The sequence below is a fragment of the Zeugodacus cucurbitae genome, chromosome 2, assembly GCF_028554725.1.
Source record: "Zeugodacus cucurbitae isolate PBARC_wt_2022May chromosome 2, idZeuCucr1.2, whole genome shotgun sequence".
NCBI lineage: Eukaryota > Metazoa > Arthropoda > Insecta > Diptera > Tephritidae > Zeugodacus > Zeugodacus cucurbitae.
This window is the reverse complement of record NC_071667.1, coordinates 27,773,742-27,793,867: the sequence shown is the minus strand read 5'-3', so window position 1 is coordinate 27,793,867 and position 20,126 is coordinate 27,773,742. Positions and strand designations below refer to the sequence as shown.

The 20,126-nt window shown below is 33.8% G+C and overlaps 1 long non-coding RNA gene across 1 annotated transcript in view; it reads left to right on the top strand.

Annotated features, from left to right (window-relative positions):
• LOC105213693 (uncharacterized) overlaps window positions 1-3,284 on the top strand; it is a 32,437-nt gene extending 29,153 nt beyond the window's left edge. The window contains exon 4 of the long non-coding RNA XR_008470074.1: window positions 3,247-3,284. This is a non-coding gene — a long non-coding RNA (uncharacterized LOC105213693). The remainder of the gene's footprint in view (window positions 1-3,246) is intronic.
• Window positions 3,285-20,126: the final 16,842 nt, after the last annotated feature.

The following is a 20,126-nucleotide window of genomic DNA, read 5'->3' as shown; positions in this document are numbered from 1 at the left end:
CGAGCTGCTAAAACTTGGTCAACACAACAACAAGCATAATTAAGACGAAACTAAGGTACTGGTAGCAAAAAGAAAAAATACAACAATAACAAATGCAGTGCCTAAGGTAACTACAAATATGCATACAAAAATGCACTGCTTTCAAAAGAGCCAACCAAATCGAACCAATCGAGCGTACAAGTGGTTTAGGCACCAAAAAAAAAAAAAACAAATAATAATAACAACAACAAAAACTTTTTGATATGGGCGCAACAGGCAACCAAGTGCGGCAAGAAGTCAGCGTAGCGTGGCCCAAATAGAGAAGCCAAGAATAGTTTTTAACTCGCCAATAACTTCAATTGCCAATTCTTGCTGCTATTGTTAGTGTTCATACTAAACAACAACAGCAACAAGAACAGTATGGTCTTAAGACAAAGTTGTATATAAACAACAGAGTCTTAGCTTCCAATCTAGCGTAACGCAATGTTGCATAGTCACATATTTGGTTTACCATGACAACAACAATAGCAATTACATTCAAGCGCTATGTGCTACAATATAGCGCAAAAAACAGCAAAAACAATAGTATGTGCATTGAATACCCTACAGGAAATTTCCCCGTTGAACATTTAGGTTTTTTTGGAATCATTGAAAAAAACCAGATTAGCATTGGCTAAATATGTATTCTGGGTGGTGCCTACCGAGGTGCTTTAACCTAAGTCTGGTGAATGCTGGACATTGAAGGAGATCCACTGCAGGACAGAAAGACCTCGCTATTGCACAGGCGCTGGTTGTTCTCCAGCGTTTGGCGAGCTGACTCGAAGTCAGTGAATCCAGTGCTCTGACACAGGTGGACCACGGACTACCCACTCGTTTCCACTCCGGCGCCAATTTTGCTATGGTACCCTCCCTTGCAAGATGATCAGCTTTGCAGTCCGCGATGGCTGGTTACCCACTATATTGGAGCGTACTGTCAACGAATTCAAAGACAGTAATGTCGCTCTGCTATCGGAGTGAATACAAACCTCTCTGCAGGATGCCGCACTTCGAAGCAGTATGTCTACTGATACCTTAATGGCTGCCACCTCTGCCTGGAAGACGCTGCAATGATCCGCCAACCCAAAACTGGAGTTAATTGAGAGCTTCTGACAGAAAACATCAGGGATGCACGATAAGTGAATATGAGTAAGAGTCATAAGTAACAAATGTGTGTTCTAAATACGCATACCAGGAAGGTCACTTAACCACATTCAGAACCATAAAAAATTGGACCAATATTTTTCGAAATACAGTAGAAGTTCCTTAACTCGATCCATTATAATCTACAAAAAAAACTTCCGAGTTAGAGAGACTTCTACTTATGGAAGGTAATTTGAATGAAATTTGACTTCTATTACCAATTCAAGAGTTCGAGTTATGGAAGTTCAACTTTAGTAACTATATCCTGTAAATAATAATATTTTTAAGCCCATTTTCGAACGAAAGACAAATATGGTTCAATACCCAAACGAGTGTAATGATTGAATAAAGCTTGTGTATTGACACCTAGTAAATAGTGATCCTTTTAGCCTTACATAGGTGACACAGCAACATTGCGAAATGGTGGCCTTCAAAGAACTTTCCTACCTACCTTCAGTCAATAGCATGGTACAGTGGCGTCCATTCGCCAATTGTCAATTGCAAGTAAATATGTGCATTTACAAACACACATACAAAGAGTTGTTTACATCACAGAATGTACGAAGGTTCGTTCAATTGGCCCAAATGATACATGCATATGCATATATACATATATACTCGTACATGCATATATGCCAAGGTATTCGCAAGGTACTTGCAGTAGCAACAACAACGAAAGCACCAACAACAGCAACAGTAAAACCAGCAACGCCAACTGCATGCCAAATAACTTAATGGCGTCTAATGGTTATTGTTTTTTCTTGTTGTAATACGTTGTAATATGTTGTTTACTATTTACGCTTCATTGTTCCATTTGTTTGTTATTGTTATTGTTCTTTTTCGGCCATTGCGGCTTTTTCTATTGGCAAATATGTGGCGAGCGCCAGTCAAATCGCGTAACCATTGCTTGTAGATACATGTGCATATGTGTGTGTGTGCTTTTGGCTGCATTCACCAATGCTGGTGGATTGGTTGGATTGTTCGACGGTCGGACGGCCGCATGTTTGGTGGTTTCGTTAACTCTTTGGTATGCAATTCATTCACTCGAAATACGCTGCTGTGGCACTGGTTTGGCTTGAAGCTTTTAGGCATAATACGCTCACACACATTTATAAATATATGTATGCATACAAATGTATATTATTGTCATTGTTGTTGTACATATCATTTGCTCTGCTTACTGTGGTTTTTCATTGGCAATGTAGTGCAAAAGTTTCACTGTACTTTATTGCATATTTATTGTGCTTTTCATAGCCATTGCGAAAATTCTGGATATTTTCGTAATATTAATTTTATACTCACATTGCTGGCATACTAATTCTAGCCTTTAGCCACTTACTAACACTTCACACTTCTACTTTAATATAAATATGTATGCGCATGTGTGTCTGTGCTTGCAGGTGTTAGCTTGCGCTTAGAAATTTGACATTTGACTTAACGCGCGCTACCCGTGTTGTTGTGAAAATTTAGTGAGGCCAAGCGTTTGTCCGAATTCAGTCGGCAGCATGCAACTTCTTTGGCTTACAAGCACAGCTCATTTGTTTCTCAGGCTTTTGTTGACCGCGCCACTGATTATCGACCGGCCAAGAAGTGAATGAATGAACGGCTCGGTCAGCAGCAGCGTGTAAGCAGCGAAAATGGCATACATACTTATTATTAATATTTTTTTTCTTTTTTTTCAACTTAATCGCTTTGATCAGTGTGTGAATTATTTTTCAACTTGTAATGCATTTTTTACTTCGTTATTAATTTTAATTTTTTGTGCTGTACTTTTTGGTTGTTCGCTTACGATCTCCAGCAGGGTGGTAACGAGCCGAGTTTGGAGTTCAGAAATTTCACTTTTAAACTTTTGTTGTTGTATATCTTTCTTTTTATCTATAATTCGAAATTAATTAATTAAAATTATTTAAGCATCTTCGCACATTTATTTTTAAGAAAAGAGTATTTAAACATAAATACATCTTTCATATAATATTATTTTATACAAATTATTTATTTTTATTTTTCATTTGAACCAGATTTTTAAAACTTTTTTTTTCGACTCATACATATTTCTATTGACAATATATTTTTTGTTATTTTTTTCAGACTTTGTGCACTGAATTTCAGAAGAACGGCTGTTCCAAAGTATAAAATCCCAGTGTTGTGCAAGACCATTGTTCTATTCTAACCAAAGGAAAGTGAATAAGTTGTACAATCAATTTTAGTTGGAACTTCACAATGATAAGGTAAGTAAAAATTTTGTAAATACAGTAGTTTTCCGAAATAACGGACACAGTAATTGTGAGGCCTGTTCGTTAATTCGAGTACTCACTTAGAGGTATGTTTTTCAATAAAAATGAGTTAAATATCCGTAAATTGCATTTTGGTAAATTATTTTATTATTTATTTGTTAAAAAATTAAAAACCGTAACAAAACAATTCAAATCCAATAAATTCTTCCAAAATGGACCAGTTTTGACACTTATACTTCTATTTGGTGCTGATCAATAATTTTAAGCTTTTTTATAAAATTCACCATTTTTTCAATTTGCACATATCTTTTGAATATTTTCAAGTTTTATTTTTAATTCTGGCTCGATGTTATTTTGATGATTATGTTTTTCTCTTTCTTCATATGTCTTCTTCATGTTGTTCGTTAAACCGAGTACTTAAAAATCACCGATGTTCGTTATTTAATAATAATTAACCCTTATCGAAATTGTTGTACTGGCAGAAAATATTCCTCATATAATTTTGAGTGATCCGAGTTGAGTAGACCTTGGACGGATCTGAGAAAGAATTGCTAAGAACATTTAAGACGGGGATTCATTGGAAACAACTGTTATTACGTTTTGTGCTAAAAGCCACTGGTTTAAAATGAATTTCACTTTAGCACTTTGAGTCACAACATTCATCCTTTTAACCAGGAAGCCCCATCAAGAAGCGTTGAATCCCACAAACTTATTTTTTCAGCTCCTACATAATTTTGAAATAGCACAAATATCGTTTTTCATTCCACATTTTCTGCTTGGACACATGTTGCATACCGTTTGGTGAGCAATAATGCATGTGCAACATGTTGGCAAACAACATGCCCGCCGTTGGCAAGCAAAGCAATTTTCCACAGCGCTCGGCGTCGATCGGCGTCAATGCGTTCTCTTTTTTGTGCCCATTTTTCGAAATTTTTTGCATTTTCGCGTTTTATTTTTTTCGCGAGTGTTTTCGTTATATGTTGCAACGCGTTGCTGCCAATGATTGCATATCCGCACGTTTGGCCATGCAACGAAAACTGGTCAGTGGAAAGGTGTGTTGCTGCAACGACAACTCGCGCGTAAACACTTCTTGGGAGCTGTGACACTCATCGCTTCGGTATGCCCTCCGGCAGCGTCCAGCACTTTTATGAAATTGAATGCATGAACTTTTTGCTGTTGTTGTTGTTGTTATAAAATTAAAAAAACCTTATAAAACATATTGAGAGACCCGAACTCTTGTGCAGTTGTTTTACTTAAAATCATTTCACTTCAATTTGTTTTTGTTCTTGTTTTTGTCTCCACAGTTGCCAGTTGCACTTTTTGGCCAGCATAATGTTGACCCACTTCTCGGTGACTGCCTGCGTTGCGTGCTGTGTGCACTTTTGGCAGTTGCCAAATCCATTTTTGGCTAAATATGCGTTTTCATGTGATTTTGTTTTGTTTGCTGTTGTTGGCGCTGCACTTGTTTGTTGATTACATATTTTATCGCGTTTTTTTCCTTGTGCGGTCTGCGCTTTTAGCGAATTTAGCAATTCAGATTTGATTTATTTAGTTGCAGTTGATTTTTTGGTTTTATTTCTGCAAACCGGATAAGTCGCCACCGACTTTTTGGTTTTCATTTTGGCTGGAAGTAAGGCAAGTAAACAAATTGCTGAGAATACATTACGTTTTTGTGTTTTTGTTGTTGTTGTTTGTTTTTAGGTTAGTCTTTTCAAACAGCAAACAGTAAACAAAATATTTCAAGCTAAACCCACACGCCAAATTGTGCTTCTGCGCTGCTGTGCCATGCTAGCGTGAGAAATTTTAAGCTCTTCAAGATATTCAAAGTAAGCAAATTCAGGTGCAGAACAAAGTTTATTAGCCGCTTTTACATATTTAGTATGCATAAATGGAGATATTATTCATATTGAAATATTGGCTGTTCTAGGTTTTTTTATATGCGATCGACTGCAACGAAATTGTGTTGCGTAACGAAATTTCGCCACACTGTGCATATACAAAATCATATTGAAATATTGTCTCTCCTAGGTTTTTTTATATGCGATCGACTGCAACGAAATTGTGTTGCGTAACGAAATTTCGTCACGCTGTGTATATTTGTTCAAGAGAAGAACAAAGTGAAGGCATAATGATTTGAATTGCCGTTTTTGATTTTTGATAACAATTAGAAGTTCTAAAGCCAAAAATATTGCCACCTGCTTAAAATTTAATTTCAAACAATATTAAAAAAAAAAAACATTAAAAGAAGAAGAAAAATCATAATTTGAAGATTAAGCTTAAATTTTAAAATAAATATGAGAGTCTTGCCATCTGTTTACATTTTTTATTAAATTAAATTTCTGGTGATTATCAAACTTAAGATATATCTCTTTATAAAAATGGTAGAAATAATACAAAATAAATATATACAAATTTAAAAATATTAAAAAATAATTTTAATTGTTTTATATTATATATAATTATAATTTATTTTTTATTTGAGTAAATATTTACGTAAAATTTCTAATGTCTATCACCTAAATCTAAACAGTGCTCCTCTCTGCAATTTTTCCTACTGGGTACGCATATATACACATATGATTATACACTGGCACTTGTAATTGCAAGCCTACAAGCACTTGACGGCTTAAATTTTGTAAACGTTAAACAGTAAGCCAAAAATCGTGCAAATTTACACACACACACTCACACAGATGCATATATAGTCTATACATATAAATATACTCATACATATATATGTACACAACTTTGTATAATATGTAATTCATATGTAGGACATACTCGTACAAACTGGCTTTAATGCAAAATAATGACCACTCAAACGCGCCAGTAGAAAACAAAAATTAAAAAAAATCATTTCAAGACAAGTGAAAACCCTTCGCTGGCAAAATCGGTGAATGGGCAGCAAAGTTCGCGCAAAAGTTTTTGGTTGTAACCATGTGAGCGCCAGTGTATTCATGCAATCGCAGCTAAGACCTCATGTTAAAATTGAAAGTACATTAAAGAGAAAACAATTGCGATTTCAAGCATGTTCAGAATGCGGATTTTTAGTTTTTTCTTCATTTTCTCTCGGCGTTTCTTCTTTTGATGTGTTTTTATTGCTTTTGTGTTCATATGCTTTTTGTGGTAAAGTTTTTGTTGTTTATGCTACTTTGCTTTGCCCAAATTTTTACACTTATTGATTTGAAATTTTGGATGTAATGATGGGAATTTGGCTGCTTACTACTGTGAGATAATTGTTATAAGCGATACCAAAGACTAAGTTATTGAAAAAAAATAGTTTGGAAAGTCGTTGAAAACTTTTTCATAATTAAAAAAAATTAATCTAGTATATATTTTTAATTTTTTTGAATAGATTTTCGAAATGCAAAATTATAATTAAATAATTATATATAAATAATAATAAGATATACCAAATTCACTATATTCATGTCGATCAACAAACAGATAGAAGATATAAAGTGCATTGCTATACCAAAGCTACTCATATTGTATTTTCTTGTGGAGTAATTGAAAAAGACAATATCTCAAAAAAAATATAAATATACCACACTGTTTTGATAGGATTAACTCATTTACTAATGTATATTGACAAGGAAAAAGGATGAGCGGATATACATCAAAACTTTCGTACGGCCTCGGCCACGAAATGAGCGACTGAGCGGTGAACGGCAGACGATTTAAACATACATATGAAGTGCTATTGAAGTGTCCACACAATGAGCGGCCTGTAACGGGCATTTTTGAGCGGCAGAATGGAAGGTTTCAGGAATGAAACCTATTTTAATTTTTGTTTAATGGCTGAGCGCCAAACAATAAAAATGACAAATTCTGTCTGGAAAATTGCCGAGATTGAATGGTTCAATTCTCCATAATGTGAAAAGGACCTCTCCAAACACAAATTACAACGTCTAAATATTTTCTCTTCAAAACGGAACAGAATATCGTGGTTTTGTTAAAAATATATGGTAACGCTTTTATGTAATTTCTATTTCGTAATTACGAAATGTAATTATCTACGTTAAACACAAATTAATTGTTTAACCGAATTCCTCCATTTTGCTGCTTGTACATACAGTACGAACACTTTGATTGTCAGGCCTGTTCGTTACATCGAATTTGTCGTTAATTCGAGTACTCACTTAGATGTATATTTTTCAATAAAAATGAGTTAAATATCCGTAAATTGAAGTTTAATAAATTGTGTTATTTCTCGAAAGGTTCGGCATATTATTTTATAGTTGAAACGGTTTAATAAATTTTTTTAAGAAATTCCGATACTTATACTTCTATTTGGTGCTGATCAATAATTTTAAAATTTTCAATCAAATGTACTCATTTTTTATATTTTTAACTCTGTTTTTACTACGATTTTATTTGATTTTTAACTCTTTCTACATATGCCTTCTTCATGTCGTTCGTTAAACCGAGTACTTATAAATCCCCGATGTTCGTTATTTAAGATACTCTATTTGCTTGTTCGTTATAAGCGGTTTTCGTTAAAACGAATATTCGGTATTTCGGAAAACTACTATATTTGCTTCTATGTAATACGTATACATTTATGTACATATACACATAGAAAAGTGTTGATTTTCCCCAAACACTCGAACTGTTTACAATTTTTTTCTCACACTTATCAATTAAATCGTAGATTACAAAGCTATTTTCATAATCTTTTGAAAAATTAAATTGTATTCCATTCCAATTTTTCATTCAGTCAGGTGACAAGCGCCGTAGTTTTTGCGGCTGTGAGAAATTGTTTCAAGCATTGTACATATATACAAAAAACAATGCAAACTTGATAAATGCAAATATAAATCAACAACCTGTAAAGGGTGATTGCATTGCAGTCGCTGTCAGCTGGTGAAATGCTGACGAAGAAAGCAACTTGCCACCGACCAAATAAGGCGATTGTAACAGAGCGAAAAGTAATTAGGACAGTGCAATGAAGCGGCTAATAAAGTGAATGTGCATTTTTGTTTGCACTGCTAATTTTAATTTGCAATGCTTTTCTATACATACATATATACGTATATAAATGAGCTAAACACATAAAATATTGTAATCAAAGTATGAAATATGATATTGCGGTAAGCTGTTGAAATTAAAAATGTGTACTTGCTTTTTGCAATTTTCCATGGATGCAAAAACTTTAGTTCATTAATCAAAATACAAAAACAAATGCAGTCAAGTTGACAAGTACATTTTTAATTATTCACAGGCAAGTAATTTCGTGTTACAGTATCACATAAAAATTGCAAACCTATTGTTTAATTTATGCAGTTTTTATACTGTCGCAACAGCTTCCTTATACAATCCAATATATGTATATGAAAAAAAATCGAATTATATCCACGCCCACCTCCCATACAAAGGTTATGTCGAAAACTACTAAAAATGCTTTAATTCATTAAGAAAAAAACACCAGAAACCTTAAATTTAATGGTAAAGATGGTACAGAAGAGCTGCACCCAAATTGATATACAAAGTTTGAAGTGGTTGTGGTTCCAAACACTTATGCGTCAAAAACCATATCTCCGAAACTACTCGACCAATTTTAATGAAATTCGGTTCATAATATTTTCCTGGCATCCCAATGATATGTTTTGAATATGTGCCAAATCGGTTCACAACCACGCCTACCAGAATTTTGAACTCGTTCTTTACAATATATAAAGTAAACACTAGTGAAGATATCAGAACAGAACTTTGCACAAATACTGCACTTATAGTGTGGCATGACCCTTCTAAAAATCGCCAAAATCGGACCATAAGTATTCAAGGCCCAAATATCGAACAATTAATTAAACACGATTTTTTTACTAAAACCAAAAATAGAAAAAAATTTCAACTATTGTTTTATATTAAAAAAAAACTAACAACAACACACACATGTGTAATGAGGATGCCTGGCAAAACACGTATGTGAGATAAAAGCCAAACAAAAGACTTAAGCGAGCAACCTGCCAACGACGACGACGACAAAGCAGAAGTGTGGAATTTTTGTAAATTTACTGAATTTATGTTGCTGCCGTCGCAGCAATTTGCACAATAACAACAATACAGACATGTCTTTGAACGCAATAATACATGTGCGCAATTGAAAGAGTGACTGATAAAAGGGCGCAAATGCAAATAAAAACAAAATAATTGAAAAATTAGCCGGCAAAAAAGGCGAATCGCAAAAAACGCTGCAAATGAGCAAAAAAGCACAAGACTTGTGTAAATCTTTGGAAAATACCGCGCAATGAGCAGCTGTGGCAAATTGTACATTGTTATTTTTCTATTTTATATATTTATAATTTGTTGTTGTTCTTGTTTTTTGTAATTTATGTTGTACTCGTGCTCAGTTTTCCTTTTCATACACTTATTTAATTTGCGAATATCTTCGCTTTGTACAACATTAATGATTACTGCACATTGTGTATGTGTCAACAATAACAACAAAGAACAAAAACACAATATTGCACCTGCAACATTGCAGCGGCAACCAAGTTGAGTGGCACAAAGTGCGATTGGGCAAGGCTGCGACGAACAGCTGGACGCCAGTAGCTAGAAATATACATATATGAATATCCATATTAAGTAAACGGTGCTCAGTAGTGAGTGCTGTATGCAAATATTGTGTAATTAAAAATAAATGTATACAGCGCAAAAAAACAACAACAGCAACCACAACAACCACCTAACAAAGCGCAAAATCGCGATTTATGAAACGCAGCAGGTAGGAAAAAATACAACAACAAAAGATAAATAAAAAACCAACAACATTAAAGGCAAAAAAGTCAACACAGTTACTATTTACCATGCAAAAAAGATGCGATGCTGCAAAAACAGCCAACAACAAATACAGTGTTTTTTTATAATTTTTTTCTTATTCACCTTTTGACTTCATCCGAGGGGCGGAAAATGTGTCACAGAATGCACAGCGCGCAGCGCGGAACAGCAATTACTGGCGACAAAGCAAAAAAAGCTATAAGAAAATTTTAGATGAAAGAGACGGGGGATGACAGCAGTTGGCGATGATAATTAACAGTTACGGTCGCTACAGAGTTGCTTAAAAAACTCACAAGGAACTATTTACTAGCACAACAGCCACGACAACAACAAACAAATGAAGCACACTTACTCACTTCATATTAGATAAACGTAACAGTAGCGTGAAACGCGAAGCATCTGCTTGCTCCGAGTTAATGCCATCACTGCTATGTAGATTTGTATGTGAATATATATTTACATTTGTCCACTTATTTATGTAGTTATATGCAAAATTATTGTGACTTCGACGTCTAATAGCTAACAACATATTTCTTAAAGAGGTCGCAAGTCTGCCTCAAACTAAAATACAAATGTACTTACATACATACATATGTATACATGTACATATAAATGTATATAAATTCACTCGTGATATATTTATTTATAATGGTAATATTAGCATAACCTTAAACAATTTTGACTGTCATTCTTCATAACATTTGCTTTCTTTAATTTCTTTTGAATATTTTCATTCCATACGATTTTAACTTTGTTATTATTTTTAAAATCTGAATTCAAAAAATTTTATTTTATTTAGAAATTATTTATTTAATATTTAAATACTTCGAAAAACTTAAAATAAGTATATTTATAAATTATTGTCACTATTTTTATGTGAATTTATTATTGTTTTTTAAATTATTACACTTTCTCATTTTCAATAGCTTCAAAAAGGCACCCTATAAATGCATACCATCATTATTGAGCAGACTCTCTGACGTTGAAATCAATAAAAAATCTGTTAAATTTGACTATCATAATCAATATTGAAATTTCTCATAACGAATGGAATTTTTCCAAATATTTCACAGAATGAAAAGCAATTTTTTGTATTTACTCATTTATTAACTGTATAAAAGATATTAAATCGGCGAGCAAATAAGTACGAACATAATCATAATCGGCTAAGCATGCGGTATTAATGAAAAGAGGTGTTAACGAGAATTGCGCTGTCAAAAAAAAAATAAAAAAAAAAAATAAATGAAAATTAGAAAATAAATATTAATGAAAATGGAAATATGCATCCGATATTTATTAAATGTTGTAATTTAAAAATTTTAAAATACAAATTATTATGTAGAAGTAAAATTTAAATTAAATGTACATATCGCTCATTTATATGAATAGTGTCACAACTCAAAAAACACGATTTTTGAGTTGAGTATGCAGAAATGTGTGCAATTTCATCGTCCATATTGTATAAAAATTGTATTCTGATGCGTAGAAAAATGAACCGTGAAATAAGAATGTGACGTTATTAAACTTGTTATATTGCATTAGTTTTTAACCACAACAACGATACATCTCAGTTGTGTCAGAATTAGGTATGTAGTTTTTTCAGAAAGAAAGACATATGTATTTTGTGTTAGAACGATATTTGTGAAAAAGAAATTAAAATTTTCATGTTGCTTTTTTCAGGAATAACGACACATTTAACTTAGACAGGGAAATTGATTCATATTTTTCACAAATAACGACTTAATTCAAAAGGGGTCACATTTGTGCCTACGAAAAGGTTCAGTACACTCTTTTTAGCCCACTTATGCTCAGCATTATATTAGGTATATTACATGTATTCATGTAAATGAGCGATATGTATAACCTTTAAAAACTTTTGTAAACAGAAATAAAATAAACTTTACAATTTTATTTATGAAATGTTGTATTGAAAAGTAAAGCTCGTTCTAATATCAATATATTTTTCGCATTTAAATAAAAGTCATACACCAAAAATAAAAAGAAATAAAACGATATAAACTTCTATCATTACTTAGTAATTCGAGAAATCCGCATTTTGGAGTTAATTACTAATTAAAAAATATGTTAAAGGTCATCCTAATGTGTGAAAATTAATTAACACCTTCTTATTATGCATACTTTTTCCTTAGCCAAGTAGCTTAATATTTCAAGTAAAAAAATACATTTTAACACTTTTAATTTGCACTCAACAATAAAATGTGTTCACTCAGCATAAAAGTGCTAAACAATTTATTTGTAAGTAAAACTCAAAATACTCTATATTTTCCTTTTCTGTCATATTACTTTGCTGCGGAAAATACCTATTGGTGGTAGGAAATGTCGCAAAGGAAGTTCAGTCAACTTGACTCTACTTGGTACATACATTTACACAATTATATATGTATTACATGTATTCGCCTATATTATGAATAAGAAGGATTGCGTAATTGATTCTAATTTTATGCATTACTAAAACATTTGTCTAATTGTTTCTCACGCTGTCCGAAAATCATCTTAATTATTTATAATGTCACCTGAATTATATAACCAACGAATAAGCAATTTCATGATCAAAGTTCACAGAAGTGCAAAGTCTTTCTAGTTAAATTAAACTTAAGGAGCTAAGTGCCTATCATTATAGAGTTGCGTGAAGAAGTGTCTGTATTTTATCAAGAAAAAATTTCTGAAGAATAGTTTTATATTTCACTAGTGTTCAATTTTGTGGAATGTCTTTTAACTATTTTCAAAATCATTAGGCACTTTTGTCAAGTGTGGCCAATTGTACTTAATAGCCTTTTTGCATTAATTAATTTAATACATTAAGATAATAATTCATTAATTTTAGCTTTTCACACAGCGGGTACTCGATCAACGATTAACTGTTATACATTTTTGTTTTTGCTTTTCATAAGAAGTTGAAGTTTTAACATGTGATTGTTATTTTATCAATAGCCACAACCAAATTTTCAGCGAGGACAACTACCCATAGAGTTGCTTTCCAGTTTCAAGCCGAATTGTATTCGTTTAAAAATTGATGTAGTGAAATAAGATTTTTCTTTTGTATGGTAAATCGACATAAATCAGCAAATTATCGAGCTGCTTAATTGATCAATTTCTGATGTGCGCCAAAATTCTGTAACTCTCACTCTTACTTTCTTGGACGAGTGACAAAAGGACGCTCAACTATGTACTATTTTACTCAGTGCTCTAAATTGCACCAGTAGCATCTCAGACTTCAATTAGTTGCTTAATGCTTCATTGTGCGCGCTAGTTGTTGAAACAATTAAAATTATATTTCACAATAATGTTAATTTAGCCACAATTGATGAACACAAGTAGAACATAAAAGCAAATGATGACAGGTAATTAACGACTCTGAATAAAAGCGCAATCAAGTGTGTGTGGTTAGTTTATTTAGAAAAATAATTAATTCCATTGAAGTAAAGCGGAAAGTGCGTTATACAAGCGATATGATTATACCAAACATATATGTATATTTCTATATTCTGTAACAGCATATCTTATGGACGTCAACAAGTAAGGTCAGTGATAAAAATTAAATGCAAGTGATTAATCTTAATGATCCGTTGCCTTTGTCGCAATAATGAGTGCACTAGAGCCACACTAAAATTACAAAAGTAAAATTCATAAGAATAAAATGCGCGCAGAAGTAGCGTGCATTGTCAAGAAAGCACATTATTTACAACGAAAGCGTGTAGAAGGCTATAAAGAAATGTATAAGCGCACGATTAGTCATGCTCACGTAGCTTGGACACGCTGATCACGGCCATAAATAAGCTTTGCTTTGAAAAAAATCATAAAACTGTGAATAAGTCCGAAGAAATTTATGTGCAAGCCCAATTTCAAAAGCTCAAAGTCCTTAACACAAAGGCCTTAACTTCCGCAGTGCAAGTACGTGCTCAATATTTCCTCCTGACTTGAGATCACGTGCGATCGCATGCAATCATGATTCCGAGCCACAAAATCCGTTCTGATATCGGTATGTACACACAGACACATGCAAATAGATATAATATAAATATATATGTATATATATATAGATATATATGCATATACAAATGTATGTATTCAGTTGGCACGTTCTTCCTATCAGTGACATACAACTGATTGACGTCGTCTTGCATTTTAATTACTCACACAAAGACGCATTCTAATCACTTATTCTCAAGTGCTTATAATTTTCATGTTTATGGGCAGTTAGTGTCCGCTCGATGGGGTGCTAAGCTGCAGAAAATATTATTGCCAACAGACTTAAGCGTTGTGTTTGACTTCTGATTGTGATTTATTTAGTGGTTTTATAAGCAACTCAGTTGAGTTGTGCAGCTGCTGCAACGAACTTACACACCCATGTCCGTTTGAGTCTTTGCACACCACACAAGCACACACACACACACACATTTGTTTATCGGAATATTTGCGCATAATATTCAGTCTCGTGCTGTCGCAAATTGATATTGTGGTATTTCCAATATGCTAATCTTTTATTTACATAAATAATATAGTAGATGCAGTCACACCATATACTTATACATACATTCGATTTATAAAGGGTGATCCATTTCGAGGTTCCCTACTTTTTTAAAGAAAAATACATAAAATTCAAATTTAATAGGGAATTGGAACTTTTTAAGAGCCCAAAGAGTCAAGCGATGTCGCATGGGATGGTCGGTCGGCTTCAGTTCTTGCACAAGCATTTTGCATTGGATTTTGTACGCTTTCAGTTTAAGATCTCGACGTAAATTGCGCCTAGTCGTCCCATACGTCTTCGTATACCTCTCAGTTATAACTGCTATATATTCTTCACTGAACTCTGGATGTGGTCTGTTCGGTCGAATATTATCCAATTATGAATGCGGGAGACTTTCATGTTTTATTAACCTTTATCTGTATGTTAATTTTTTTAACTTTCAATTATCCTGGAAAACATATTTTCTCCATTACCATTTGGCACTATTGTATTGAGTCAATTTAGATTGTATAATTGTTTGTACAACAGTCGGAAAATTCAGCCTCCATGACGAAACATCACCAAACGGTCTGAGGCTGATCGACTTCGCCGGGGTCCGAAATATGGTCGTCTGTAGTACTAGATTCCAGCATAAGAAAATCCATCAAGCCAGACAGCCAAGTAGTGTCCCCGGATCGAATCACTCGCAACCAGATCGATCATGTTGTGATAGATGGACGACATGTCTCCAGTGTTTTTGATGTGCGTACGCTTCGTGGTCCCAACATCGACTCGGGCCACTATCTTGTAGCAGCTAAGATACGCACCCGCCTCTGTGTAGAAAAGCGCACACGTCAACAAACACAAGGAAGGCGAGACGCATTTGCAGACAAAAAAAGAAAGAGGCCGAAATGCGTGAGTATGAAGAGCTTGACAAGCTGGCCGACAGGGGTAATCCTCGAAAATTTTACGAAAAGATCCGGCGACTAACTGAAGGTTTCAAGACCGGAGCACACTCCTGTAGGACCCCCAGAGGTGATCTAGTTATTGATGACCAGAGTATACTGAGTTTGTGGAGGGAACACTTCTCCAGCCTGCTGAATGGCAGTGAAAGTACAACACCAGGAGATGGCGAACCCGATTCCCCAATCGACGACGATGGAGCAGATGTTCCATTGCCCGACCGTGAAGAAATTCGAATAGCAATTACCCGCTTGAAGAACAATAAGGCGGCGGGTGCCGATGGATTACCGGCCGAGCTATTCAAATACCAGCTTCTTTGCAGAATATGGTCGGAAGAAAGCATGCCTGACGATTGGAATCTCAGTGTACTCTGCCCAATACACAAAAAAGGAGACCCCACAATTTGCGCCAGTTACCGTGGGATAAGCCTCCTCAACATCGCGTATAAGGTTCTGTCGAGCGTATTGTGTGAAAGACTAAAGCCCACCGTCAACAAACTGATTGGACCTTATCAGTGTGGCTTTAGACCTGGAAAATCAACAACAGACCAGATATTCACCATGCGCCAAATTTTGGAGAAGACCCGTGAAAATAGGATCGGCACACACCATCTCTTTGTCGACTTTAAAGCTGCTTTCGACAGCACGAAAAGGAGCTGCCTTTATGCCGCGATGTCTGAATTTGGTATCCCCGCAAAACTAATACGGCTGTGTAAGCTGACGTTGAGCAACACCAAAAGCTCCGTCAGGATCGGGAAGGACCTCTCCGAGCCGTTCGATACCAGACGAGTTTTCAGACAAGGTGACTCACTCTCGTGTGATTTCTTTAACCTGATGCTGGAGAAAATAATACGGCTTCGCTTGGAATAACCAATTGGCGCCAAACTGCCAGAAGGAGGGATACGTGGCGCGCTGTTTTGGACTCGGCTATAACCGCGTAAGCGGTGTCTACGCCAGTCAAGAAGAAGAAGAATTGTTTGTACCGTTCTTGAACGCTAGTGTCACACTGTGCGGCGTTCGCCACTGAAAGTTTACACCATCTGAATGATATAGAAATAAAAGTAGAGTTTTAAACTGTATTAGAGGTAATATAAAAATGTATTATTATGAAATAATTTAAAGCTCCATTAATATTAATGCATTCCACGGAGAATAAGCAATACAATTTATCAGAAACCGCAAACAATTCCATACAATTTCAAAGAAAATACATGACATTTGCTTGCAATTCTATACCTCAGACTCACGGTCTGATTGGGGCAACAACAAAGAAATATGCTACTTCATCATTCACTATTTCCAGAAATACATATAAATATTTATTTCAGTTTATAAACTACAAGTGTTGGTCCTAACGAGCTTTTCAAATTTCTTACGTAAATCACAGAAATCAACGACTGTCAATCAAATGTACGCAGGCACTTGACCATATCTGTATGATTCGTACATACATACTCACACTCTGCAAACAACAAATCAAAACAATGCCACTTTAAGCCAAATAAAACAAAACATTTATCATTGAAACAAATAAGCATCATAAAATTCCGATAATGCGTTACGTGCGAACTTCCTCACTTTCAAAATAAAGCCAATCAGTCAAATTATTTCACTTCTACTTGATCGAAAGTCTAAACATTCAATATAATATGCTGCATGTGGCAAGGCAACAAGGAGCTTTAAAATTAGACTCATTTATCGGTTTTGCACTTCTGTTTTATACATCAGTGTGCTTTCAAAAAGGTCAGAACTGAGCACTTGGCGCATAATATAATCGTTCAAAGTCAACTCACTTATCAAAATATGATTAAACACATAATATGGTTGTCATGCGCTCATAATAATGTACAATTATATTATTTTAATTTCAAAAAACCATTCAGTTTATTGTATAGGATCTATTTTAATCCCTAGCGCACACTTGCTTGGGCGCTCTAGTAAAATATTTAATTAAAGTAACACTGAGACATGCGAATGATAAGATAATGATTAAAGCTTGGAAGAAATTGTGCAAATTAAAAATCTCAGTTATATATTACATAATAATAATACTAATAAAACATCTTTTGAGTGCTTAAAACGGAGCAGGCAAGGTTTCTTTAACAAGAGATTAATTTTATGTCTAACAAGTAATGATGTGACCGAACATTTTATACTCTCGCAATTTATAACACACAAATTTACCAATAGATTCGGCATAAAGTTTAATAGAATACGAAAACGTCACATATAGTATATGAGGGCCGATTTCATTCATTTTCACCAGCAAGGTCACTTAATTTTGCTAAGATATCTCACATATTAACCAATACATATATGCGGAATAAAGCCCACCGTATTGTTGAAAAACCAATAATTAGGTATATGGGAGCTAGGAGATGTTATGACCCGATTTTAATTATTTTTTGGAACAGAATACTATTAGAAGAAAACACCTAATTTTCGGTTAAAATTTACCCTTAGGAGCTGAGTTCTACATGTTCGATATCTGGGGCCTTGAAAAGTTATAGTCCGTTTTCGACAATTTTTTCACAAATGAAGTCAGAGAAGATATACACTATTTGTGTAAAGTTTTATTCCGCTATCTTCATTCATTCCTTATGTATGTATTATAAAGTGAAGGAATAAGATGAAATTCAAAATTGAGTTATAAGGAAAGTAGTAGTGGTTGTGAACCAATTTCGCCCATTTTTTGTCCGTGTTATCAGGGTGTCAATAAAATATTGTATACCCAATTTCATTGAAATCTGTCGAGTAGTTCCTGAGATATGGTTTTTGACTCATAAAATCTGAGTGCAGCTTTCATCTGCAATTTTTTATGTGAAATTTAGCGTTTCTGACGTTTTTCGTTAGTGAGTTAACCCACTTTTAGTAATTTTTAACCTAACTTTTGTATGGGAGGTGGGCGTGGTTATTATCCGATTTCTTTCATTTTTTGACTGTATTAGGAAGTGGCTAAAAAAACGGCTGCAGAAAGTTTGCTTTATATAGCTCTATTGGTTTGCGAGATATATACAAATAACCGATTTGGGGGTTATATATAAACCCAAATCTAACTATTTTATTTCTTGGTGACATAAACAACCGTTATGTGAACAAAACTATAATACTCTCTTTAGCAACTTTGTTGCGAGAGTATAAAAAGATCGACTACGAATTGATGACCTTTACATCGTAAACATATTTTTAAATCGTATTTTTTTTCAGTTTAGTAATAATAAAACAAACACTATTGAAGTGCTTCTTATCTTCTTTAATTTCATAAATATTTACCAACTGCTATATATGTATGTATGTAGACTTAGATTTATTTACAAAATCAAAATATAATTTGTTTATCAAGATCGTCGTTTCATTTTCTTATCTGAGTATATTAAACCATTTTATTTAATTATTTGAATAAGTACCATGTGGACACATTTTTTCTTTTGATTAATTACTACTCCCACCGCGATTATCGTATTCTGATTAGAGTATATCATAACAACCACATTTGAAGAACTGTGTATTGAATATAGAATGCAAAACGGGATTCCAGAATCCCGTAATATCGAATAGAACATTATTTTATAATAAGATGTGAAAATAAATGCTTGAACACACAATCACAATTTTAATATATTCAGAACTTATAATTTCTCTTCTTAAATTTGTAAGGTTTTCCTTACTTATGGCTTCAACTCAATATTATTAACAACGTTTCTGCGGTGTCAAATGTGATCGAAGAAAAGTCCATAGTCTTCAAAAACAACTTAATTAGTCCACATAAAAAGAAATCACTTCCTTAATCAATATTCGAAAGTAATATATATTTTCCATAATCCGAAATCTCCAACATATATCTTCTATTTTCCAAATTTGTATGTCTGGTATACAAATTTGTAAACGTTTAGGACCTGGCAGTATTGCACATAATTCTTATAAACTGTTATTATTCAATTAGTCGAATATTCAAACATGGTTAATGAAATGAAATATTAATATTTTTGAACTATTTTCGAACACCCGAGCGACTCCTAATGTTCCAAATCAACTTATTCCGAATATTTGGTTAATACTCAATGGTTAACCATATTCGAATATGAAAAGCACCTGATTCCGTATAAAAATTCGAATGATAAAAGCTAATACCTAGCTTTTACCTAAAGTAATATACATATGTATATGTTATGCACAAAAAATAAAATGGTACATAATATAATACCGAAATCTCCCGAAAAGTCCAAATTTTTTAGATTCCCGAGATACTACGGGATTGTAGCTATATATTTCTATAATACCATATAAGTATGTGTGTATCTTTAACTTTTTGCATGCATTTGATAAATGAGAAAGCCCCATAAATTCTTTTGGTCACATGCCAACCACTTATATGTACATACGTAGAAATTTTAGACACTTAAGGCAAATACTGTGGTTGGTAAGATTTTTTTTGGGGAACGCACGCGTCACACTCACGCTGTTGGCCATAAACATTTGCAAAATATCTATGAATGCATAAAGATAAAAGAAATTTGTATGTTT